General features: G+C 45.6%; 1 non-coding gene across 1 annotated transcript; it reads right to left on the bottom strand.

Moving 5' to 3' along the window:
- Positions 1-21,274: 21,274 nt before the first annotated feature.
- LOC123461933 lies at positions 21,275-21,410 on the bottom strand. The gene has a single exon (XR_006637978.1). It is a non-coding gene; the product is annotated as a small nucleolar RNA SNORA42/SNORA80 family (small nucleolar RNA).
- Positions 21,411-24,537: the final 3,127 nt, after the last annotated feature.

Raw genomic sequence — 24,537 nt, 5'->3', positions numbered from 1 at the left:
TGTTTTGTTTTGTTTTGTTTTGTTTTGTTTTGTTTTGTTTTCAAAAATAAAATTTTAGCCAGGCATGGTGGCACACACCTTTAATCCCAGCACTCGGGAGGCAGAGGTAGGAAGATTGCCATGAATTCAAGGCCACCTTGAGAATACAGAGACCCAAAGACCCTACCTTGAAAAAACAAAAGTAAATAAATAAGTAATAAAATAAAATTTTTATAGGAGGATGGTTGTGAGCTCAAGGTCACCCTGATACTACATGGTGAATTCCAGGTCAGCTTGTGCTAGAGTGAGACCCTACCTTGAAAAACCAAAAAAAAAAATTTTTTAAGTTGGGTGTGGTGGCACTTGACTTTAATCCCAGTACTTGGGATTCAGAGGTAGAAAAATCATTGTGAGTTTGAGACCAACCTGGGACTATAGAATGAGTTCCAGGTCAGCCTGGGCTTACCTCAAAAACCTTTTTGAAACCTTACCTCAAAAAGTGTTTTTTTTTTTTAAGTCAAAGATTTTTCAGCACACAGTGCTATGGACACTACACTTAAAACAATTACAGTGGGGGCTGGAGAGATGGCTTAGTGGTTAAGGTGTTTGCCTGCAAAGCTAAAGGATCCCAGTTCAACTCTCCAGAACCCATGTAAGCCAGATGCACAAGGGGACACATGCATCTGGAGTTCATTTGCAGTGACTAGAGGCCCCAGTGTGCCCATTCTCTCTCTCTCTCTGCCTCTTTCTCTCAAATAAATAAATAAATATTTTTAAAAACATAAAAAAAAACAGTTACAGTGGTAAAGTTTTTTTTCTTTTTGTTTATTCAAGGTGGGGTCTTGCTTTAGCTCAGGCTGATTCAATATGTAGTCTCAGGCTGGCCTTGCACTCATAGCAATCCTCCTACCTCTGCCTCCCAAGTGCTGGGATTAAAGGAATGCAGTTCTATGCCTGACTAAGTGGTAAGTTTTGTTATGTATATTTTATCATAATTTTGGTGTATTGTTATTTGTTTTTTTTAAGGTTTTAAAAAAATTATTTATTTATTTGAGAGCAACAGACACAGAGAGAAAGACAGATAGAGGGAGAGAGAGAGAATAGGCGCGCCAGGGCTTCCAGCCTCTGCAAACCAACTCCAGACGCGTGCACCCCCTTGTGCATCTGGCTAACGTGGGACCTGGGGAACCGAGCCTTGAACCGGGGTCCTTAGGCTTCACAGGCAAGCGCTTAACCGCTAAGCCATCTCTCCAGCCCTGTTATTTGTTTTGAAACAGAAGCTGGGCGTGGTGGCACACACCTTTAATCCCAGCACTCATATTGCTGTTAATGCAAGGCCACCCTGAGACTACATAGTGAATTATAGGTCAGCCAGAGCTAAAGTGAGAGCTTACCTCAAAAAATTGAAAAACAAAATCAAAAAGAAAGAAAGAAGCAGGGTCTCATGTAGTGCAGGCTAGCCTTGAACTTGCTACAGCCAGTGATGACTTTTATCAGGAGAGCATCATACTTCCAGTTTCAAGTGCTGGCATTATGTAGTGCCCTCCCACTTTCACCAGGCCTGGTTTGTATAGCAATTTTTTTTTCTTTTGTTTTTGTTTTTGTTTTTCAAGGTAAGGTTTCACTCTAGCTCAGGCTAACCTGGAATTCACTTTGTAGTCTCAGTGTGGCCTCAAATTCACAATAATCCTCCTACTTCTGCCTTCTGGGAGTGCTGGGATCAGAGACATGTACCACCATGCCCGGCACAATTTTTAATTTTTTTTTTGGAAGCAGGATCTCACTGTAGCACAAAATATGTAGCCAATATGTAGCCAAGGTTAGCCTTGAACTCATGGCAATCTTTCTACCTTGGCCTCCCGAGTGTTGAGATTAAAGGTATATGCCGCCACACCAGGCCACAATTACGATTTTTTGTTTGTTTGTTTGTTGAGGTAGAGTCTTGCTCTCTAGCCCAGGCTAACCTGAAATTCACTATGTAGTCTTAGAGTGGCCTTGAACTCACAGCAATCCTCCTAACTCTGCTTCCTAAGAGCTGGGATCATAGGCATGAGCCACCACACCTGCCTAAATAAATAATTCTTTGTTTTTGTTTTCCCAGGTAGGGTTTCACTGCAGCTCAGGCTGACCTGGAATTCACTATGTAGTTTCAGGGTAGCCTTTAACTTAGTGATCTTCCTACCTCTGCCTCCCAAGTGCTGGGATTAAAGGTATGCACCACCATGCCCAGCTTAAATAAATATATATTTTTAATTAGTTATAATAATCAAAGTTAGCAATTCAATTTTAAAAAATGTTAGTTTTGTGTCACTGTGACAAAATACCTGAGGAAGAGCTGGAGAGATGACTTAGCAGTTAAGACGCTTGCCTACAAAGCCTAGGGACCCATGTTTGATGCCCCAGAACCCACATAAGCCAGATGCACATGGTGGTGCATGCGTCTGGAGTTCATTTGCAGTGGCTAGGCCCTAGCATACCTATTCTCTCCCCCCCCCCATAAATAAATAAATAGCCAGGCATGGTGGCACACACCTTTAATACCAGCACTTGGGAGGTAGAGGTAAGAGGATCACTAAGTTAAAGGCTACCCTGAGACTACATAGTGAATTCCAGGTCAGCCTGGACTACAGTGAAACTCTACCTTGAAAAAAAAAAAAAGGGCTGGAGAGATGGCTTAGAGGTTAAGGCACTTGCCTGTGAAGCCTAAGGACCCATGCTCAACTTTCCAGATCTTGCATAAGCCAGATGAAGGTGAAGTAAATGCAAGGTCACACATGCCTAATAGGTGGTGCAAGCATCTGGAGTTTGATTCCAGTGGATGAGGTCCTGGGGTGCCAATTCTCTCTGTGTCTCTTTTTCTCTTACTCTTTCTTTTCTTTTCTTTTTTTTTCTAGGTAGGGTCTTGCTCCATCCCAGGTTGACCTGGAATTCACTATGTAGTCTCAGGGTGGCCTCAAAATCACAACAATCCTCCTACCTACCTCTGCCTCCCCAGTGCTGGGATTAAAAGCGTGCATCACCATGCCTGGCCTCTTTCACTTTTTATAAAAAATTTTTTTTAGCAGTTGCCTATGAAGCCAAAGGACCTCAGTTCAATTCTCCAGTACCCATGTAAGCCAGATGCACAAGGTGGCGCATGTGTCTGGAGTTCATTTGCAGTGGCTAGAGGCCCTGACACACCCATTCTCATTCTCTCTCTGCCTCTATTTCTCTAAGAAATAAGTAAAAAAATTTAAAAAGAAAACCTTAACCATAAACAAGCTATAGTGGTGCATGTCCTTAATCCCAGCACTCGGGAGGCAAAGGTAAGAGGATGGCTGTGAGTTTGAAGCCAGCCTGGAACTACAAAGTGAATTCTAGGTCACCCTGGGCTAGAGTGAGACCCTACCTTGAAAAATAAATAAATAAATAATAAAGCTAAGTGATTCTAGATCCTGGTATTGAAGAGGCAATGACAACAGTGGAACAGTGATACTAGTGAAAATGGCTTTGCCCATGGTCCCAGCAGCAGCAGCAGCAACAGCAGCAGCAACAGACCCAAGAAAGAGCTCCAGAGAACAACTGGGGGCAGAAACACCAGGGAAACCTCGGGGGTGGCAGAATAGAAGTCTGCATCTGGTCACTGGGAGAGCTCCAGGGCTCTGTCAGACCTTAATGGCCAATAGCCCCGACACTGAAGCACCCTGAACTACAACCGTAGCCACTGTGGGACCTCAGTGTTCCCATCCCTTATGCCTGCCCAGGAGCTGTTAGGGTAGCAGGTAGTGTCTGCTGCTGCTGCTCAGAGAAGCCAAGTATTACAATAGCTGCCCAGTGCCAGGCTGCCACTGGTTAAAGTCCAGGGCAATAATATTCCAAGCTGAACACCTGGAGCCCTAAATTAGGAGTGATGATGAAGTCCCCTGTCTGATCCTGAGCTAAATTCCATGGAACCCTGGGAAGAGAAACCAGGGTACTATCTTACTGTAAGCTAATCTCCATGGGACCCCAGAAACAGGAGCTTGGGTACACTCTTTTTTTTTGTTTGTTTCTTTTTATTTTTTTTTAAATTTTTTTAAATTTATTTGAGAGCGACAGACACAGAGAGATAGAGGGAGAGAGAGAGAATGGGTGCGCCAGGGCTTCCAGCCTCTGCAAACGAACTCCAGACGCATGCGCCCCCTTGTGCATCTGGCTAACGTGGGACCTGGGGAACCAAGCCTCGAACCGGGGTCCTTAGGCTTCACAGGCAAGCGCTTAACCGCTAAGCCATCTCTCCAGCCCGTGTTTGTTTCTTTTTAGAGGTAGGGTCTCACTCCAGCCCAGGCTTATCTGGAACTCACTACGTAGTCTCAAGCTGGCCTCACAACCATCCTCCTACCTCTGCCTCCTGAGAGCTGGGATTAAAGGTGTGCCACCATGCTCCTCTCTTGGGTACTCTCTTCTGTGAGTTAATCTCCACAGAGACTTGTGGAAGGAAGCTGGGTTTACTCTCTTATTATTTATTTATTTATTTAATTACTTTTGGCTTTTCAAGGTAGGTTTTTACTCCAGCCCTGGCTGACCTGGAATTCACTATGGAGTCTCAGGGTGGCCTTGAATTCGCAGTCATCCTCCTACTTCTGCCTCCCGAGTACTGGGATTAAAGGTGTGCACCAGCAAAACTGGAATTCTATCTTGCTGGGAGCTAATCTCTATGAAGGCCTGGGGAAGAAAGGGGAGGACTCCCTCATTGTGAGCTAATCTCCATAGAGCCCTAGGAATGGAAGCTGTGGTATTCTCTCCCTGTAAACTAATCTCCACAGAGCCCCAAGGACGGAGGCTGGGGTAACTCTTTTACCATGAGTTAAGCTCCACAGAACCCCAAGGAAGGAAGCTGGGGTACTCTCTCAGTAGAGCTAATCTCCACAGAACCTTGTGGAAGGAAGGTGGGGTACTCTCTTACTGTGAGCTAATCTCCATGGAGCCCTATGAATAGAAGTTGGGGTACCCTCTCACTATGAGCTAATCTCCATAGACCCTGGGGAAGGATGCTGGGGTACCCTCTCACTGTGAATTAATCTCCACAGAACCCTGGGGAAGAGAGCTGGGATACTCTCTCACTGTGAGCTAATCTCTATGGAGCCCTGGGAATGGAAGCTGGGGTACTCACTCACTGTGAGCTAATCTACATGGAGGCCTGGTGAAAGAAGTTGGGGTACTCTTTCACAGTGGCAGTACTAGTAGTACTAGTTATTTTGAAAGCTTGACCGAACTGTTTGCAACCTTTGTGCCTATCTCCCCCTCAAATGGCCCAGAGCCCTGGACTTCAGGGAATTCTCAGATGCTCATGAGGGAAAGAGGTGTATATGTAGGAGGGGTCATCAAGGAGGCATCAGGGCTGCTCCAACTCCCTCCCAGGCAGGGGCAGTGGTGAGATCCAGCCTCTTGAGAGATCCTGGCCCTGCTGGAGTTAGGTGTGGCAGGCTTTGACTAATGAAGCATGAGAGGAAGTAACTAGTATTTCAATTGAGGGGAGGCTGAGAGCCGCATGTGAAGTGGTAGATGGGGAAGGCTTCCCAGCTCCCATGCAACGACAACACACAGCAAGGTATAGCATCAAAAGTCAGAGTTGAGGTCTAGAGAAGTGGCTTAGCCATTGAGTCACTTGCTTGCAAAGCCAAAGGACACAGGTTCAATTCCCCAGGACCCATGTAAGCCAGATGTACAAGGTGGCACATGCTTCTGGAGTTCCATTGCAGCAGCTGGAGGCCCTTGTGTACCCATTCTCTCTCTATCTGCCTCTCTCTCTCTCTCATAAATAAAGAAAAACAAAATATATGTTTTTTTTAAATAAACTAGGATTGGCCAGGTGTGGTGGTGCACACCTTTAATCCCAGTACTCAGGAGGCGGAAATAGGTGTATCACTATGAGTTAGAGGACAGTCTGGGACTACAGAGTGAGTTTCGGGTCAGCCTGGGCTAGAGGGAGACCCTACCTTTAAAAACAACAACAAAACAGGGTTGGAAGAGTGAGGTGGTGCAAGCCTTTTATCTCAGCACTCAGGAGGCCCAGGTAGGAGCTCCAGACCAGACTGAGCTGTAGAGTGAGTTCCAGGTCAGCCTGGACTAGAATAAGAATAAGAATACTTCTTTGAATAAAGTAGAGGGTGATTGACAAAGACACTCTCTGACCTTCACAACATGCGTACACATATGTGCATCCTCTCACACATGCTTACATGATGCAAACACGTATTTACTCACCATACACACAAAGGGGGTGGTAGGCACCTTAAAGAAGTGGGGCCAACAAGTAGCTATAGCCACCTGATATTCGATAAAAATGCCAAAAATACTCATTGGAGAAAAAACAGCCTCTTCAGCAAATGGTGTTTTGAAAACTGGATATATATCTGCAGAAGGATGAAAATAGATTCTTCTCTCTCGCCATGCACAAGAATTAAGTCCAAATGGATTAAAGACCTTAACATCAGACCTGAAACTCTGAAACTGCTAGAGAAAAAGTAGGGGAAACCTTTCAACATGTTGGTCTTGGCAAAGACTTTCTGAATACAACCCCAATTGCTCAGGCAATAAGACCACAGATTAATCACTGGGACCTCATGAAATTACAAAGATTTTGCTCTGCAAAGGACACAGTGAAAAAAGCAAAGAGGCAACCTATAGAATGGGAAAAAATCTTCGCCAGCTATATATCTGATAGAGGATTAATATCTAGGATATACAAAGAACTCAAAAAGTTAACTAATAAGGAATCAAACAAGCCAATCAAAAAATGGGCTATGGAGCTAAATAGAGAGTTCTCAAAGGAAGAAATACGAATGGCATATAAGCATCTAAAAAAGTGTTCTACGTCACTAGTCATCAGGGAAATGCAGATTAAAACTACATTGAGATTCCATCTCACTCCTGTCAGATTGGCCACCATCATGAAAACAAATGATCATAAATGTTGGCGGGGATGTGCAAAAAAAGGAACCCTTCTACACTGCTGGTGGGAATGCAATCAGGTCCAGCCATTGTGGAAAACAGTGTGGAGGTTCCTAAAACAGCTAAAGATTGATCTACCATATGACCCAGCTATAGCACTCCTAGTCATATATCCAAAGGACTCATCTCGTTTCCTTAGAAGTACGTGCTCAACGATGTTTATTGCTGCTCAATTTATAATAGCTGGGAAATGGAACCAGCCTAGATGTCCCTCAACAGATGAATGGATAATGAAGATGTGGCACATTTATACAATGGAGTTCTACTCAGCGGTAAAGAAAAATGAAGTTATGAAATTTGCAGAAAAATGGATGGATCTGGAAAGGATTATACTAAGTGAGGTAACCCAGGCCCAGAAAGCCAAGCACCACATGTTCTCTCTCATATGTGGATCCTAGCTACAGATGATTGGGCTTCTGCGTGAGAAGGAAAATACTTGGTAGCTGAGGCCAGTAAGTTGAAAAGGAGATATAAAGGGAAGAGAAAGGAAGGGAGGAGGATACTTAATAGGTTGATATTGTATATATGTAAGTACAATGATTGTAATGGGGAGGTAATATGATGGAGAATGTAATTTCAAAAGGGAAAGTGTGGGGGTGGGGAGGGGAGGAATTACCATGGGACTTTTTTTATAATCATGGAAAATGTTAATAAAAATTTAAAAATTAAAAAAGAAAGAAGTGGGGCCTAGCCACATGTGGTAGTGCACGCCTTTAATCCCAGCACTTGGGAGGCAGAGGTAGAAGTATTGCCATGAGTTCAAGGCCATCTGAGAATACAGGGTGAATTCCAGGTCAGCCTAGGATAGAGTGAGACCCTACCTGAAAAAAAAAGAAGTGGGGCCTAACAAAAGGAGGGGGAAAGTGGAACCTAAGGGAATCCATCCTCAGGAGAGAATAAGCCTTTCTCTTGGAACCCTGGTTAGTTCTCAAGAGAGGTTACTCTGACTTCTTTGTCCCACCATGTGGTCACTCTCACACACTTTCCCACCATGCTGCGATACAGCCAAGGGGACCCTCACTAGGGTCTGAATTGGTGGACCACTCAACCTTGGACTGTCATCTTTCACTACTGTGAGGGAACACAAACCTTTTTGTTTTATACATTTCCTGGTCACAAGTATTTTGTTATGGCAATGGACTTACAAAATGGGTGTGGCCCTCTAGTCTTCATGTTGGTCTCAGGCTCCTTACTTCCTGCTATCCACATGTTTCCTCTGCTTGCTGACCTGTGTGCCTATGACAGTGTGTGGTTTCTGAGACCTGGTTACATCAGACACTTTGGATTATTCTCTCAAGGTCAGCATCTATACTGTGAAGACAGTCACATAGCTCTGTGGAGAGAAACCAACCTGTTAGCCCCAGTGTGCAGCCATGTGAGTCCCTTTGGAGGGCTCAGCCACAGTCAAGCTTTCAAAGGTTCTAGGACCTGGCACTCAAGTATTTTAGCTCAAAGAAGTTGTAGTCATCTTCTTGTTGCTGGCACAAAGCACCCAACCAACAGCAGCTGAGAGGAAGAAAGTTGTTGATTTCGGTGTATGGTCTTAAGGGGAAAGTCCTTGGCAGCAGGGGAAAGCATGACATGAGCAGAGGCTGGGCAACACTCTTCCACAGCAGATGAAAACAGAAGCTGGAAGCCAGGCATGGTGGCACACGCCTTTAATCCCGGCACTCAGGAGGCAGAGGTAGGAGAATTGCCATGAGTTTGAGGCCACCCTGAGACTAAATAGTGAATTCCAGGTCAGCTTGAGCTAGAGTGAAACCCTACCTCATGGGGGAAAAAAAAAAAGAAAGAAAGAAAAAACAGCAGCAGGAGAGTGAGCTAAGTTCTAGCAAAGAGGAGCTGGCTAAAACACCCTAACGCCCACAACACACCTCCTCTAGAAAGGCTCCACATCCCAATTTGTCATCAAGTGGAAACCAACCATTCAGAACACAGGAGTTTTGGGAGACATCCAATTCAAACCACCACAGAAGTCATTTATTTCACAGAATTCATGAGATACAAAAGACCATTTCTTTACATTTATTTGTCAAGACAAGTCTCACGATATGGCCCATGCTTCTGCCTCAGTTTTGTTATTCAAGGTACGGTCTCAGTCTAGCCCAGGCTGACCTGGAATTCACTCGTCTCAGGCTGGCCTTGAACGTATAGCAATCCTCCAAATCTCTGCCTCCAGAGTGCTAGGATTAAAGGTGTACACCACCACACTGGCTATGCCTCAGTCTTTTGAGAGATAGGACATCAAATAGGCAGCACCTTGCCTAATAGTGCTCTAAGTGTTAAGGTTTTGTTTGTTTGTTTGTTTGTTTGTTTGTTTGTTTGTTTGTTTTTCAAAGTAGGGTCTCACTCTAGCCCAGGCTGACCTGGAATTCACTATGGAGTCTCAGTGTGGCCTCGAACTCATGGCGATCCTCCTACCTCTACCACCCGAGTGCTGGGATTAAAGGCATGCACCACCACGCCCGGCTTGAGGTGTTTTGTATAGATGACAGATACAATGGTTTGAATCCAATGTCCCTCTGGACCAACACTTGAACCCTGGAAAAGTCCAGCTCCCAAAGGAGACCAGCAGCCTCCTCTTCCCCACCACTCTCTCCTTTCCTGCTATAGGGAGACAGAGGACAGGGCCAGTCTGTGTGCTACCTAGTGGCGGGTTCCCCTGGGAATCCATTTTCTGGCTGTGACCTGTTCCATGCCTTAAAAGCAAACCTTGGGGCTGGAGAGATAGCTCAATAGGTAAAGTGCTTCCCTTACAATTTTAAGGACCTGAGTCCAATTCCCAGTACCCATGTAAATGCTAGGTGTATGCTTGTTACCCCATTCCTGAGGAGGCAGAGGCAGGAGGATCCCTGGGACTCACTAGTTAGCTAGTCTAGCTGCATTGGTGAGCCCCAGGACAATGAGAGACCATTTCTGAAGGAGGTGGACAGTATTCCTAAGGGTGACACCTGATGTTGTACCCTGGCTTCTACATGCACCTGTACCCACATGCACACATGCAAAACAAACAAACAAAAAACAAATCTCTTAGATCCCTTTACATTTCAGCAATGGTGAGTGTTGCAGTCAGGTTTGCATTGCTGGCAGAAATCACCTGACCAAGAGCAGACTGTGGGGGGGGGGGAGGTTTCTTTTGGCTTACAGATTCGAGGGGAAGCTCCATGATGGCAGGGGAAAACGATGGCATGAGCAGAGGGTGAACATCACCCCCTGGCCACCATCAAGTGGACAACAGGAGCAGGAGAGTGTGCCAAACACTGGCAAGGGGACACTAACTATAACACCCATAAGTCCTCCCCCAACAATATACTGCCTCTAGGAGGCCTTAATTCCCAAATCTTCATCAGCTGGGAACCTAGCATTCAGAGCACTTAAGTTTATGGGGGACATCTGACTCAAGCCACCACAGTGAATAAGAAGAATATAAAATAAAATAAAAACTAATGGACAGTGACTTGCAGAAGCTCCCTTCCCACCTCCTCTCCTACTTCTCCCAGTAGCTCATGTTGGGGGTATTGAAGAGGAGCAGGGACTGTGAGGGGCCCTGGTTGTCTGTTCTCAATTTTACATCTCAGTTGTCAATACCAGGAAGCCAGGCTAAGTTCCCCCCTCACATCTGAGTCAAGGACCCACTGGCGACCTGCCCTTTCTGCTTGGGTTCCCATCTCCGGTTTCCTTCTCTCTGACTGTGTTCCTGGGCAGTGCATACATCAGCAGTTTCTAGAATGAGTTATGACAAGCTGTCTCCTCTCCTTACCTCTGCACAAACTTGTCTCTCCGTTGGCAAACAACCTCCCTTCCTTCTTTGCTGACAGACTGAGTTTTGTCTTTCTGAGTCACCTGAATGTTCCTTCCTCTGGGAAGCCCTCCGTGACTACCCTGCCTCCTGGACTACGTTAGTGCCTCTCCTCGGTCATTCTAGCTCCTTTGCTCCATTCCTGTAGCATTTATGCTGTTGGACTCATGGGGCTGAGCAAAAAGTTGCCCACCCATGGTCATTTTCATTTCTCTATGACATGTGGCTGTTGCTGGAAGCAACTGCCCACAATGGAACCCATTTCCTACCTTTCTGGTATAAGGTCGTGGTCACATAACTACCTCCTGTCCTAAACAGGCAAGCAAAGCAACACATCATCTCCACTAGGCTTGTGACTAGTGAGTATGCCATGTCAACACAACACATTTGCTGTCTTTAGCCAGCTGTGTTTAAACAGTGACAAACCCCTGGGGAATGAATGGCACCTGTATGGAATCCCTTCCAAGACATATTTGTCCAGCAGAATTATATCAGTATGTTAAGATAATGTCCTGTTTACTAGACTTGTATTTCCTTTATCAACTGGTCTTTTTTTTTATTTATTTACTTATTTATTTGTTCATTTGTTTGTTTATGAGAGAAAAAGAGGCAGATAGAAACAGAGAGACAGAATGGGCAACCCAAGACCTCCAGCCACTGCAAAAGAATTCCAGATGCATGCACCACCTTGGGCATCTGGCTTAAGTGGGTCCTGAGGAATTGAACCTTGATCCTTAGGCTTCACAGGCAAGTGTCTTAACTGCTAAGCCATCTCTCCAGCCCATGATCAACTAGTCTTAAAGCCAAATGCGGATTTTTTTCAATGATGGATTTATAAGGAGAGGAAGTCAGAGCTGCAAAGATGGCTCAGTGGTTAAAGGTACTTGCTTGCAAAGCCTGCTGGTCTAGGTTTAATTCCTCAGTATCCACGTAAAGCCAAATGCACAAGATGGCACGTGCATCTGGAGTTCATTTGCAGTGGCCGCAGACCCTGGTGCTCCTGCTCCTTCCACCTCTTTCTCTCTCTCCTCTTTCTTGCTGAAATAAATTAATATTTTTTCTTTTTAAAAATATTTATAGCCGGACGTGGTAGTGCATACCTTTAATCCCAGCACTCAGGAGGCAGAGGTAGGAGGATCACTGTGAGCTACCCTGAGACTCCATAGTGAATTCCAGGTCAGTCTGGGCCAGAGTGAGACCCTACCTCGAATTATTAGCTGGGCATGGGTGGGGCACACCTTTAATCCCAGTACTCGGGAGGCAGAGGTAGGAGGAATGCCATGAGTTCGAGGACAGCCTAGGACTACATAGTGAATTCCAGGTCAGCCTGGGCTAGAGTGAGACCTTACGTTGGAAAAACCTCTGCCTCCTGAGTGGTGGGATTAAAGGCATTTGTCACTACACCTGGCTAAATATTTTTATTTATCTGCTTGAGAGAGAGAGAATGGGCATGCCAGGGCCTCCAGCCATTGCAAGTGAACTCCAGACAGTGTACCACCTTGTGTATCTGGCTTATGTGGGTCCTAGGGAATTGAGCCTAGGTCCTTTGGCTTTGCAGGCAAGTGCCTTAACCACTAAGTCATATCTTCAGCCCTAAATTAGGTGGGTTTTTTGTGTTTTTTTTGTTTGTTTGTTTGTTTTTTTAGGTAGGGTTTCACTCTAGCCCAGGCTGACAAATTCATTATTCATTATGTAGTCTCAGAGTGGCCTTGTATTCACAGCAATCCTCCTACCTCTGCCTCCCAGGGGCTGTGAATAAAGGTGTGTGCCACCACACCCGGCTTTAAATTTTATATATTTTTTTTAGTTTTTCGAGGTAGGGTTTCACTCTAGTCCAAGCAGACCTGGAATTCACTATGTAGTCTCAGGGTGGCCTTGAACTCATAGCAATCCTCCTACCTCTGCCTTCCAAGTGCTAGGATTAAAGGCATGTACCACTACACCCAGCTTTATTATATATATTTTGTTAAGATTTATTTTTAGTTATTTATTAGAGACAGAGAGGTGGGGCGGGGGGAGAGAGAGTGATAATGGGCACGCCAGGACCTCTAGCCACAGCAAACGAACTCCAGATGCATATGCCACCATGTGCAAAGGGTTTACATAGGACCTGAAGAATTGAACCTGGGTCCTTAGGCTTCACAAGGCAAATACTTTAACCACTAAGCCATCTCTCCAGCCCAAATTAGTATTTTTTAAAAACAAGAAGCTGGGTGTAGTGGTGTACACATATAATCCCAAGAACTCAGGAGGTTGAGTGAGCGCATATCAGATGGGCTGTTAGGATGTTGGGGAAGTGGGTCACTGCGGAACTATCTGCAGGATGTACATTGTGGTCTCTTCCTGGCTGTCTCTTTCCGCTTCACCTGAACACCATGGGGTGAGCAGCTTTCTCAGATCTATATAGCAAGGGGGCCAACCCACAAGAAACCCTTGCTCCCTTCTGTTATCTCAGGTATTTTGTCATTGGGATGGAACAGTGACTAATACACACAGGACTGCAGTGGCCCAGGTATGGAGTCAACGCCCTGCCTTTCAGGAGGTGAGTTCACCTTCCCATCCACCCCAGGCGGATCATGGGAGGGGGACTGCCTGCCTCATCCCACAGCAGAAGGAAGTGAGGCAAAGTTTCATGTTGAGGACTTGGAGGTCCTGCTCACACTGATTTGTCCTCCGCTGCTGCTTCTAGAAGATAAGCAGCCGGCTCTCACTGGGGCGCTCTGGCCAGAGCAGCAAGAATTTAACAAGAGCTAAGTGGGTGTAGAATGCAAAGGGGATGTTTACACGCTGTCTGTGGGTCCTAGCAAACACAGCATTCCCTTCTACTGTAAGCCCCCAGGTCATGCACAGGATGCCAGTTAAATGTGACTTCTGATGGATGCTTTCGTATTTGCTAGTTACTTTTTTTTGGCGAGGGGGGTGTGGGGTTCAAGGTAGGTTCTCACTCTAGCCCAGGCTGACATGGAACTCACTCTGTAGTCCCAGGCTGTCATCAAACTCACAACTGTCTTCCTACCCATGCCTCTGGAGTGCTGGGATTAAATGGTGCGCTACCACGTCCAGCTATTTTTAATTAATTAATTTATTTATTTGCAAGCAAAAAGAGATAGCAAGAAAGAGAGAGAGAATGGGTAGACTGGCCAGGCGTGGTGGTGCACACCTTTAATCCCAGCACTCCGGAAGTAGAGATAGGAGGATTGCAATGAATTTGAGGCCACACTGAGACCACAGAGTGAATTCCAGCTCAGCTTGGGCTAAAGTGAGACCCTACCTTAAAAAAAATGAGGTCTGGAGAGATGGCTTAGCAGTTAAGGCATTTGCCTACAAAGCCAAACGACCCAGGTTTGATTCCCCAGGACCCACATAAGCCAGATGCACAAGGTGGCGCATGTGTTTGGGGTTCCTTTGCAGTGGCTGAAGGTCCTGGCATGCCCATTCCCTCTCTCTGTCTCTCAAATAAATAAAATAAATTAGCCAGGTGAGGTGGTGCATGCCTTTAATCCCAGCACTTGTGAGGAAAAGGTAGGAGGATTGTCGTGAGTTTGAGGCCGCCCTGATGTTACATAGTGAATTCCAGGTCAGCCTGGGCTAGAGTGAGACCTTACTTCAGAAAACCAAAGTAAAATAAAATAAAATAAAAGCAAGGCCAGATGCACAAAGTGGCACATGTCTGGAGTTCATTTGCAGTAGCAGAGGCCCTGGAGCACCCATATATATTCTCTCTCTCTCTCTCAAATAAATTAATTAATTAATTAAATAACAAAAAAAGCCGGGCATGGTGACGCATGCCTTTAATCCCAGCACTCGGGAGGCAGAGGTAGGAGGATCGCGGAGAGTTCGAGGCCACCCTGACACTACATAGTGAATTCCAGGTCAGCCTGAGCCAGAGTGCGACCCTACCTCGAAAAACCAAAAAAAAAAAAAAAAAAAAAAAAAAACAGTTTTGAGGTTTTACTTTATTTATTTACTGTGGTTTTTCAATGTAGGATTTCACTCTAGACCAGGCTGATTTGGAATTCACTATGTAGTCTCAGGGTGGGCTCAAATTCATGGCAGTCCTCCTACCTCTGCCTCCCGAGTGCTGGGATAAAAGGTGTGCACCACCATGCCTGGCTAAGTTTTGAGGTTTTAGTCCTAGATTGTTGGTCTGCTGTTCTTGGGCCTGAATGACACAGCCATTGTGGTGTGTGGTGGAGGAGCAAAGGCCTCATGGTCAGGGAGCAAAAGATAAAGACTGTCCCTTGTTTGGTTGCTTGGTTGTTTTTTGAGGCAGGGTCTTGCTCTAGCCCAGGCTGACTTGGAATTAACTATGCAGTCTCAAGGTGGCCTTGAACTCATGGCAATTCTCTTATCTTGGCCTCCCAAGTGGTGGGATTAAAGTCATCGGCCACCATGCCTAGCCAGAGACTGTCTCCTCCCCTTTTTTTTAGACTGTCCCTTTTGAGGACATGCCTTCAATGACCTGAAGACCTCCGTCTGGGCCATAGCTGAGAGTTCCATCACTCCTAACAGTGCTGCTACAGAGACTTCCACAGGGACTCAGGACTTCTAAATTCCAAGGTCCAGGTCCAGTGTTCATGGGCCTGATAAGGACCTGAATGCTCTCCTGCTGAGGATAGCTGTGGCTGCAGCTGTGATTTCACTAAGCAAGTAAAAAGACTTGAATCCCAGCACTTGGGAGGCGGAGGTAGGAGGATCACTGAAAGTTCAAGACCACCCTACATAGTAAATTCCAGGTCAGAATGGGCTAGAGTGAGACCCTACCTGGGGGGAAAAAAAAGACTTGAAAATGGATGTGAGGACCAGGGGAAGAGGAGAGGAGCAAGTGGTCTCCTGAATTTCCATTTTTTACGTTTTTTAACTATATTTATTTATTTTTATTTATTCATTTGAGAGTGACAGAGAGAAAGAGGCAGAGAGAGAGAAAATGGGTGCTCCAGGGCCTCCAGCCACTGCAAATGAACTCCAGACACATGCGCCCCCTTGTGCATCTGGCTAACGTGGGTCCTGGGGAATCGAGCCTTGAACCGGGTCCTTAGGCTTCACAGGCAAGCGTTTAACTGCTAAGCCATCTCTCCAGCCCTTTTTCATATATTTAAAAAATATTTTATTTATTTATTTGAGAGAGAGAGAGAGTGGGCGTGCTAGGGCCTCCAGCCACTGCAAATGAACTCTAGATTCATGTACCCTTTTATGCTTCTGGCTTATGTGAGTCCTAGAGAATCAAACCGGGATCCTTTGGCTTTGCAGGCAAGTGCCTTAACTGCTAAACCATCTCTCCAGCGCCCCCATTTTTACTTTGGTTTCTGCTATGGCCTTAAATGTTGGTGTCCTTTCATTTTATGTGTGTGTGTGTGTGTGTATCTCAGTGCTGAGGATGTGGTCTACTTGGTAGAGTGCATGCATGACGCCCTCAGTTCAATTCCCAGCACCATATAAACCAGGTATGATGGTGGATGCCTATAATCCCAACATGTTGGAAGTAGAGTCAGGAAGATTAAAAGTTCAAGATTGGGTTGAAGAGATGGCTTAGCTGTTAAGGTACTTGCCTGCAAAGCCAAAGGACCAAGGTTCAAAGGACCCAGGACCCACATAATCCAGATACACAAGGTGGCACATGTGTCTGGAGTTTGTTTGCAGTGGCTAGAGGGCCTGGTGTGTCTAATCTCTCTCTCTCTTTCTCTCTGTCTCTCTCTGTGCCTCTTTCTTTCTCAAATAAATAAACTTTAAAAAAATAAATTCAAGGTTATCTTCAGCTATATAAGGAATTCCAGGCTAGCCTGTGTTACATGAGACCCTATCTTAAAAATTGGGGGCTGGAGAGATGGCTTAGTGGTTAAGCGCTTGCCTGTGAAGCCTAAGGACCCCAGTTCGAGGCTCGGTTCCCCAGGTCCCACGTTAGCCAGATGCACAAGGGGGCGCACGCGTCTGGAGTTCGTTTGCAGAGGCTGGAAGCCCTGGCGCACCCATTCTCTCTCTCTCTCCCTCTATCTGTCTTTCTCTCTGTGTCTGTCGCTCTCAAATAAATAAATAAAAATTAAAAAAAAAATTGGGGTGGGGGCAAGAAGCCAGGAGAGGTGGCACACACCTCTAATCTCGGCACTCAGGAGGTAGAGGTGGGAGGATCGCCGTGAGTTCGAGGCCACCCAGAGACTACATAGTGAAATCCAGGTCAGCCTGGGCTAGAGCAAGACCTTAACAAACAAACAAACAAACAAAAAAAAAAAAAAAACTGGCCGGGAGGGACTGGGGAGATGCTTAGTAGGCAAAGACCATGCCATGTGTGGTAGTTTGATTCAGGTGTCCCTCATAATCCCCCATAAACTTCAATTTTCTGAATGCTAGTCTCCCCAGGAAATGGCAATTGGAAATTAAAGCCTCCTGGAGGCACTGTATTGTTGGGGACAGGCTTGTGGGTGTTATATCCAGTTTCCCCATGCCAGTGTTTGGCACAATCTCCTGTTCCTATTGTCCACCTGATATTGGCCAAGAAGTGATGTCCATGCCATCATTTTCCCTGCCATCATGGAGCTTCCTTCCCCTTGAGTCTGTAAGCCAAAAGAAACCCTTTTCTCCCAAAAGCTGCTCTTGGTTGGGTGATTTCTGCCAGCAATGTGAACCTGACTGCAACACCATGCAAGTCTAAGTAGCTAAACTAGGATTCCCAGAACTCATATAGAGCCAGATGTGTAGTGGATATCTGTAATCCTGAGTTCCTACAGGAGAAGGTGGAGGAGAGTCAGGAGAATGTTCTGGAAGCTCCAGGAACAGCTAGCCTTCTGGCAAATGAAGCAGTGAACAACAATAAGAGACCTTACCTCAAAGTAGGTGGAAAGGGAGAACCAACAGCAGGATTGTCCTCTGAGCTCCACACACTCAAGCACTGCCACACAAGCATAGCACCCACCCTCACCCACACGAACATGCGCACACACTCACATACATGAACATGCATGCACACACACACACACACAAAAGAAAGAAAAAGAAATGTAACCCTCAAGATGGTTTTTCTTTTCTTTTTTTTAGTTATATACACAGTGTTTACAGTCATGTTGGTATCATCCTTAGCCTCCTCCCTGACCACCCCCCGCCGCAGGAACCCTCCTTGTTGTGGAATATGGGTCGTGCTTTGTGGGGCTAGCCATCAATTATGGGTAAGAGGCAATGTCTCTGTGTATCATGACCCAACGGGTGGCTCTGACATTCTTTCTGCCCCCTCTTCCGCAAATTTCCCTGAGCCATGCTGGGTTCGTTTTAGGTCTGCTTCAGTGATGAGGACTTGGGAGCCTCTGTGTCTCTGGATATCTGGTTTAGTAGGAGTTGACTGTTCTCTATGTCTATCTCCTTCACCCTTGTGCTGGTACCAGGTTCACCAAGAAAGCAGCACTCTTGCTCATTTCCCAACTCTTCATTTCAGCAGGGGCCGTGGTGAGGCGCAATGGGCTGGTTCTGTCCTTGGGATCTGTGTCCATCTTTCCTTCCCCAAGAGTTGCGGTGCGGTTAGGCGGATGCCATCAGTCAAGACGGTGGTTTTAAGAGCTGTGGCTGTGGGAGGTAGGTCATAACAGCCTTACCCTCATGAATGGTAGGTCATGACAACTTTACCCTCATGAATGGCTTGAGGGAGCCAGGTCGCTCGTTCTGTTCCCTCTGTCATATGAGGGTGCAGCAAGAAAGTACCATGTTAGAAGCAGAGAGCAGCAGCTCTCATCAGTTACTGTCTGCTGATGTGTTGAACTTGGACTTCCAGCCTTCAGAGCTTTGAGGAATAAACGTTTTCTGTTATAAATTTAGCTAAGATTCTTTTTTTTTAATTGACAACTTCCATAATTGTAAATAACATCACATGATAATTTCTTCCTTCCCCACACTTTCCCCTTTGAAACTCCACTCTCCATCATACCCCATTCCCTTCTCAACCAGTTTCTTTTATTTTGATGTCATGATCTTTTCCTCCTATTATGATGGTCTCGTGTAGGTAGTGTCAGGCACTGTGAGGTCATGGATATCCAGGCCATTTTGTGTCTGGAGAAGCACACTGTAAGGAGTCCTAGCCTTCCTTTGGCTCTATATTCTTTTTGCCACCTCTTCCGCAATGGACCCTGAGCCTTGGAAGGTGTGATAGAGATATTGCAGTGCTGAGCAGTCCTCTGTCACTTCTTCTCAGCATCATGGTGCCTTCAGAATCATCCAAAAGTCATTGCCATCTGAAAAGAGAAGCTTTTCTAACCAAAAGTGAGAGAAGCATTAATATATGGGTATGGACATTAAGAGAAGTGCTTACTGAGCAGTTTGGTGAATATAATATATACTTTTATCCAGATACCAGCAAACATTACATCCCTAAGGCTCATGACTAACCCTGTTGTAGGTTTTCAGTATCAGGGATGTACTCCCTCCTATGGAGTGGGCCTCCAATTGAATTAGAGGGTGGTTGGTTTCCCCCATAACAGATGTGCCACTATTGCACCCATTGGCTCATTTGGCCTGGCTGGCCAAATATAAGGCTTGCAGTGTCCAGTGTTGAGTATCTTCACTGATGATTTCTTTCTCTCCCATTGAACTGCATGCATTATAGCTTTTTCTAGATTTTTGTCAGCTGGTCTATATGGAGGAGGTTATCAGCTCAGTTCCGGCAGGATTTCTCAGTGGCCTTGCAGCCCAAGTATGTGGAGTCTTCAGCAATAGGGTCTTACCATCTATTCCTGGTGGGAAACCAAGGGCCTCGGCAATGGCCTGTAATGTTTTGGGGGCATCAGGGACCTCCCTGGCCAACAACTTACTGGAAGGTATCCCATCCATGGCACTGAAAATTTTCCAGTAGCAATCTATGGCTTCTGAGTGTTCCATTGTCCAAAAAAGTAGGTTTCCATATAACTTATTCATACTCCCTTAGGTTTTGATTAGCCCTCCCTCCACCTTTCCTTTACTCAATCTCTTCCCCTGACCTCACTTATAAATTTACCTAAGATTCTTGTTTTGTTTTGGTGATAGTGTCTTATGTAACTCAGGTTGGCCTGAAGTTCTTTATATACCAGAGGATAACCTTGAACTGTTGATCTTCCTGCCTCTACCTTTTCAGAGCTGGTACTACAGGTGTGCCACCACATCTAGTTTAATTCTTTTAAAAATATTTTATTTTCTTCATTTAATTGTTCGAGAGAGGCAGATAGAGAATGGATACTCCAGGGCCTCCAGCCACTGCAAACAAACTCTAGCTGCATGTGCCACCTTGTGCAATTGGCTTATGTGGGCCCTGGGGAATCGAACCTAGGTCCTTTGGCTTTGCAGACAAGTGCCTTAACCACTAAGCCATCTATCAAGCCCTAAATTTTTATTTATTTTTCGTTTTCAAAGTCCAGGCTGACCTAGAATTCACTATGTAGTTTCAGGGTGGCCTCAGACTCACAAAGATGATCCACCTACCTCTGACCCCCAAGTGCTGGAATTAAAGGCATGTGCCACCACACTGAGCTCCTTACATCTTTTCTTTTCTTTTTATTTTTCTTGAGGTAGGGTTTCACTCTAGTTCAGGCTGACCTGGAACTCACTCTGTAGTCCTAGGCTAGCCTCAAACTCATGGCACTCTTCCTACCTCTGCCTCCCAAGTGTTTGGATTAAAGGTGTGTACCACCACGCCCGGCAGATATTTTAATTTAATTTAATTTATTTATTTGAGAGAGGGAAAGAGGCAGATAGAAAGAGAGAGAGAGAGAATGGATGTGCCAGGACCTCCAGCCACTGCAAACAAACTCCAGATGCATGTGTCACCTTTTGCATCTGGCTTACATGGGTCCTGGGGAATCAAACTGAGGTCCTTTGGCTTTGCAGGCAAATGCCTTAACTGCTAAGCCATCTCTCCAGCTCCTGGCAGATATCTTTATATATCTATTTGTAAGCTGAGGGAGAAGGGGAAGAGTGGGCATGGTAGGACCTCCTGTCATAGCAAATGAAGTCCAGATGCATGTGCCTGGGCTTTTAGGCATTGCAGACAAGTGCCTTTAACTTTTGAGGTATCCCTCCTGTCCCACCACACCTATTTTATTCAGTGCTGGGGACAGAACCCAGGGCTTTGAGCATATTGGGCAAACATGCTACCAAATGAGCTGGATCTTCAGCCCTGAATTAATAACCTCTGAATAAATGAACCAACCATTTCTTTTATAGTAAGAAGACAATTAACTGCACACACCTTTAATCTCAGAATTCGGGAGACAGAGGTAAGAGGATCACTGTGAGTTTGAGGCCAGCTTGAGACTACAGAGTGAGTTCCAGGTCAGCCTGGGTTAGAGTGAGACCCTGATTGAGGTGGGGGACAGGGCTAGAGGGAGGAAAGAAAATAAAAAGAAACATCACAGGGAGAAATTCTTGGAGAAAATTAGTCATGGTAATATGGTAATATCTCTCTGTCTCCTCATTTGTTTGGTCTTAAGGCAGCTCAATTTTTTTTTCTTTCTTCTTCTTTTTTTTAGTGATTGATTGAGACAGAGTCTCATATCCCCAGGCTGTCCCTCCCACACCTTCTGTACAATCTCCTTCAGTGCCAGCAGCCTACCAGGAGAGGACAGGTAGTGTGATTCAGGGATGCAATTTTCTCTGGAATAGAACACTATGAGAGGCCCAGGGAGACTGACCTGCCCTAAATTCAAACCTATGCATCCCAGGCTAGTTTTGGACTTGTTATGTATTATTCAAAGATGAGCTTGAGGGCTGGAGAGATGATTTTATGGTTAAGGTGTTTGTCTGCAAAGCCAAAGGACCCAGGTTCAATTCTCCAGGACCCACATAAACCAGATGCACAAGGTGGTGCATGTATCTGGAGTTTATTTGCTATGGCCAGAGGCCCTGGCACTCCCATTCTTCCTTCTCTCTCTCTCCATGTTTCACTCTCTCTCTCAATAAATAAATAAATAAAACATTTTAAAAAGATGAGCTTGCGGGCTGGAGAGATGGCTTAGCATTTAAGTGCTTGCTTGTGAAGCCTAAGGACCCCTGTTCAAAGCTTGATTCCCCAGGACCCCATTAGCCAGATGTACAAGGGGGCACACATGTCCGGAATTTGTTTGCAGTGGCTGGAGGCCCTGGCGTTCTCTATTTGCCTCTTTGTCTCTCTGTCTTTGCTCTCAAATAAATAAATAAAAATAAACAAAATTTTTTTTAAATGAGCTTGAGCCAGGCATGGTGATACATGCCTTTCATCCCAGCACTCAGGAACCAGAGGCAGGAGGATTGCTGTGAGTTCAAGGCCACCCTGAGACTACATAGTAAATTCCAGGTGAGCCTGGGCTAGAGTGAGACCATTCCTAAAAAAAAAATACATTAATTAATTAAAATAAATAAATAAAAATGAAAGAGAGAGAGAGAGAGAGGAGGGATGAGCTTGAACTCCTGATCCTTTTGCCTCTGTCCCCCAATTGCTGGGTTACAGGTGTGTGCTACCTTGCTTGGCTAAAACTGACCATTTGATATACTAAAGTCTGGGGGCTGGGATATAGCTCAGTTGGTGAAGTGCTTGTCTAGCATTCATGAAGCCATGGGTGTGATCCCAGCACACCTAAAATCCCATCATCAAAGAGGAAGAGACAGGAGGATCAGGAGTGCAGGGCTGTCTGCAGCTATATACATGAGACTTTTGTGCAGCAGGCTTACATGAGTCCTGGTGAATCAAACCTGGGTACTTTGACTTTGCAGGCAAGTTCCTTAACTACTAAGCCATCTTTCCAGCCACAGAGAACTTTGTTTTTTTTTTTCTTGGTTTTTCAAGGTGGGGTCTCCCTCTAGCCCAGGCCAACCTGAAATTCACTATGTAGTCTTAGGCCGGGTCAAATTCACGGAAATCCTCCTACCTCTGCCTCCCAAGTGCTGGGATTAAAGGCATGCGCCACCATGCCCAGCTCAGCTTGAACTTTTAAAATATATTTTTATTATTTATTTGCAAGGAGACAAAGAGTGAGAGAGAAATAGATAACAGGTGCTCCAGGATTTCTTTCCACTGCAAACAAAGTCCAGATACATACAGCATTTTGTGTATCTGGCTTTATGTGGGTACTGGGAAATTGAATCGAGGCTTCGCAAGCAAGCACCTTTAACCACTGAGCAATCTCTCCAGCCCCTAAAGAACTTTATAAACCATGCAAAGTCATGTCACGAGAACAGTTAAGTGGGGTTTTTTGTTTTTGTTTTTGTCTTTCGAGGTAGGGTCTCACTCTAGCTCAGGCTGACCTGGAATTCACTATGGAGTCTCAGGGTGGCCTCGAACTCATGGCAATCCTCCTTCCTCTGCCTCCCGAGTGCTGGGATTAAAGGTGTGCACCACCATGCCTGGCTAAGTGTTTTTATTCTGCTTTGAATTATTTGGTTATGTGGTGAGGTTTGTCAGTAGGGGCACTCAAGCAGACCAGAGCAGGTGCTGGCCTTTAAGGAGTCCTCAGCTTGGACAAAGGCAGATGAATAAGTTGATGGTGAATTGATCATGCAGCTGTGGCAAAGGCCTACCAGGGCTATGCAGCTCACTTTGGGTAAGAGGAGGAAAGGTTGGTAACCAGGGCTCTGCTTTGCAGGTGACCTGTGCCCACACAGACATACATCTCTGTCTAAGGCCTCTGGTGCTTCTCCTCACAAGGTTATCAATGCAGAGACATGATCTGACACGTCTCCTATCGTCCTTTCCCCACTCACCTCCTCTGCTCCAAGCACCCTGACTTGTTGCTGCTCCCTGAATTGATCACCTTGCTCTGCACAGAGATTTTGCCTCTGCTGTTGTCTCTGCCTGCAACCTTTTTCCTTTTAAGAATTATTTATTTGGGCTGGAGAGATGGCTTAGCAGTTAAGCGCTTGCCTGTGAAGCCTAAGGACCCCGGTTCGAGGCTCAGTTTCCCAGGTCCCACGTTAGCCAGATGCACAAGAGGGCGCACGCGTCTGGAGTTCGTTTGCAGAGGCTGGAAGCCCTGGCGCGCCCATTCTCTCTCCCTCTATCTGTCTTTCTCTCTGTGTGTGTCGCTCTCAAATAAATAAATTAATTAATTAAAAAAAAAGAATTATTTATTTATTTGAGCCAGGCGTGGTGGCGCACGCCTTTAATCCCAGCACTTGGGAGGCAGAGGTAGGAGGATTGCTGTGAGTTCAAGGCCACCCTGAGACTCCATAGTGAATTCCAGGTCAGCCTGGGCTGGAGTAGACCCTACCTCAAAAAACCAAAAAAAAAAAAAAAGAATTATTTATTTATTTGAGAGAGAAAGAGAGGAAGAGAAACAGAGAGAGAATGAATACATCATGGCCTCAGCCAATGTAAATGAACTCCAGATTCCTGTGCCCCCTTGTACATCTGTCTTATATGGAAACTGGGACCTTAGGTTTTGTAGGCAAGCACTTTAACCTCTAAGCCATCACTCCAGCCTACCTGCAGCATTTTCTGTTGATGTATTCCCAGCAGGCTGGCTATGTCAAATGTCACCTCCTCAGAGAATACTTTCTGGCTACCTATGCCTGATATCACCTCTTCTCCCACCTCCATCACTGTCCCATGATACTATTGTTTTTGTTTTTGGAGATAGATCTTACTATGCAGCCCAGAGTGGCAATGAACTCACACCATAGCTTAGGCTGATCTCAACCTTTTTTTTTTTTTTAAGATAGGGCCTCAGTCTAGCTCAGGCTGACCTGGAATTCACTATGTAGTCTCAGGGTGGCCTCAAACTCACGGAGATCCTCCTACTTCTGCCTCCTGAGTGCTGGGATTAAAGGCATGCACCACCACACCCAGCTCAAACTTTAAAAAAAAAAAT

The sequence above is a fragment of the Jaculus jaculus genome, chromosome 6, assembly GCF_020740685.1.
Source record: "Jaculus jaculus isolate mJacJac1 chromosome 6, mJacJac1.mat.Y.cur, whole genome shotgun sequence".
NCBI lineage: Eukaryota > Metazoa > Chordata > Mammalia > Rodentia > Dipodidae > Jaculus > Jaculus jaculus.
Note: the sequence above shows the minus strand (reverse complement) of the source record. Positions and strands in the feature narration are given on the sequence as shown.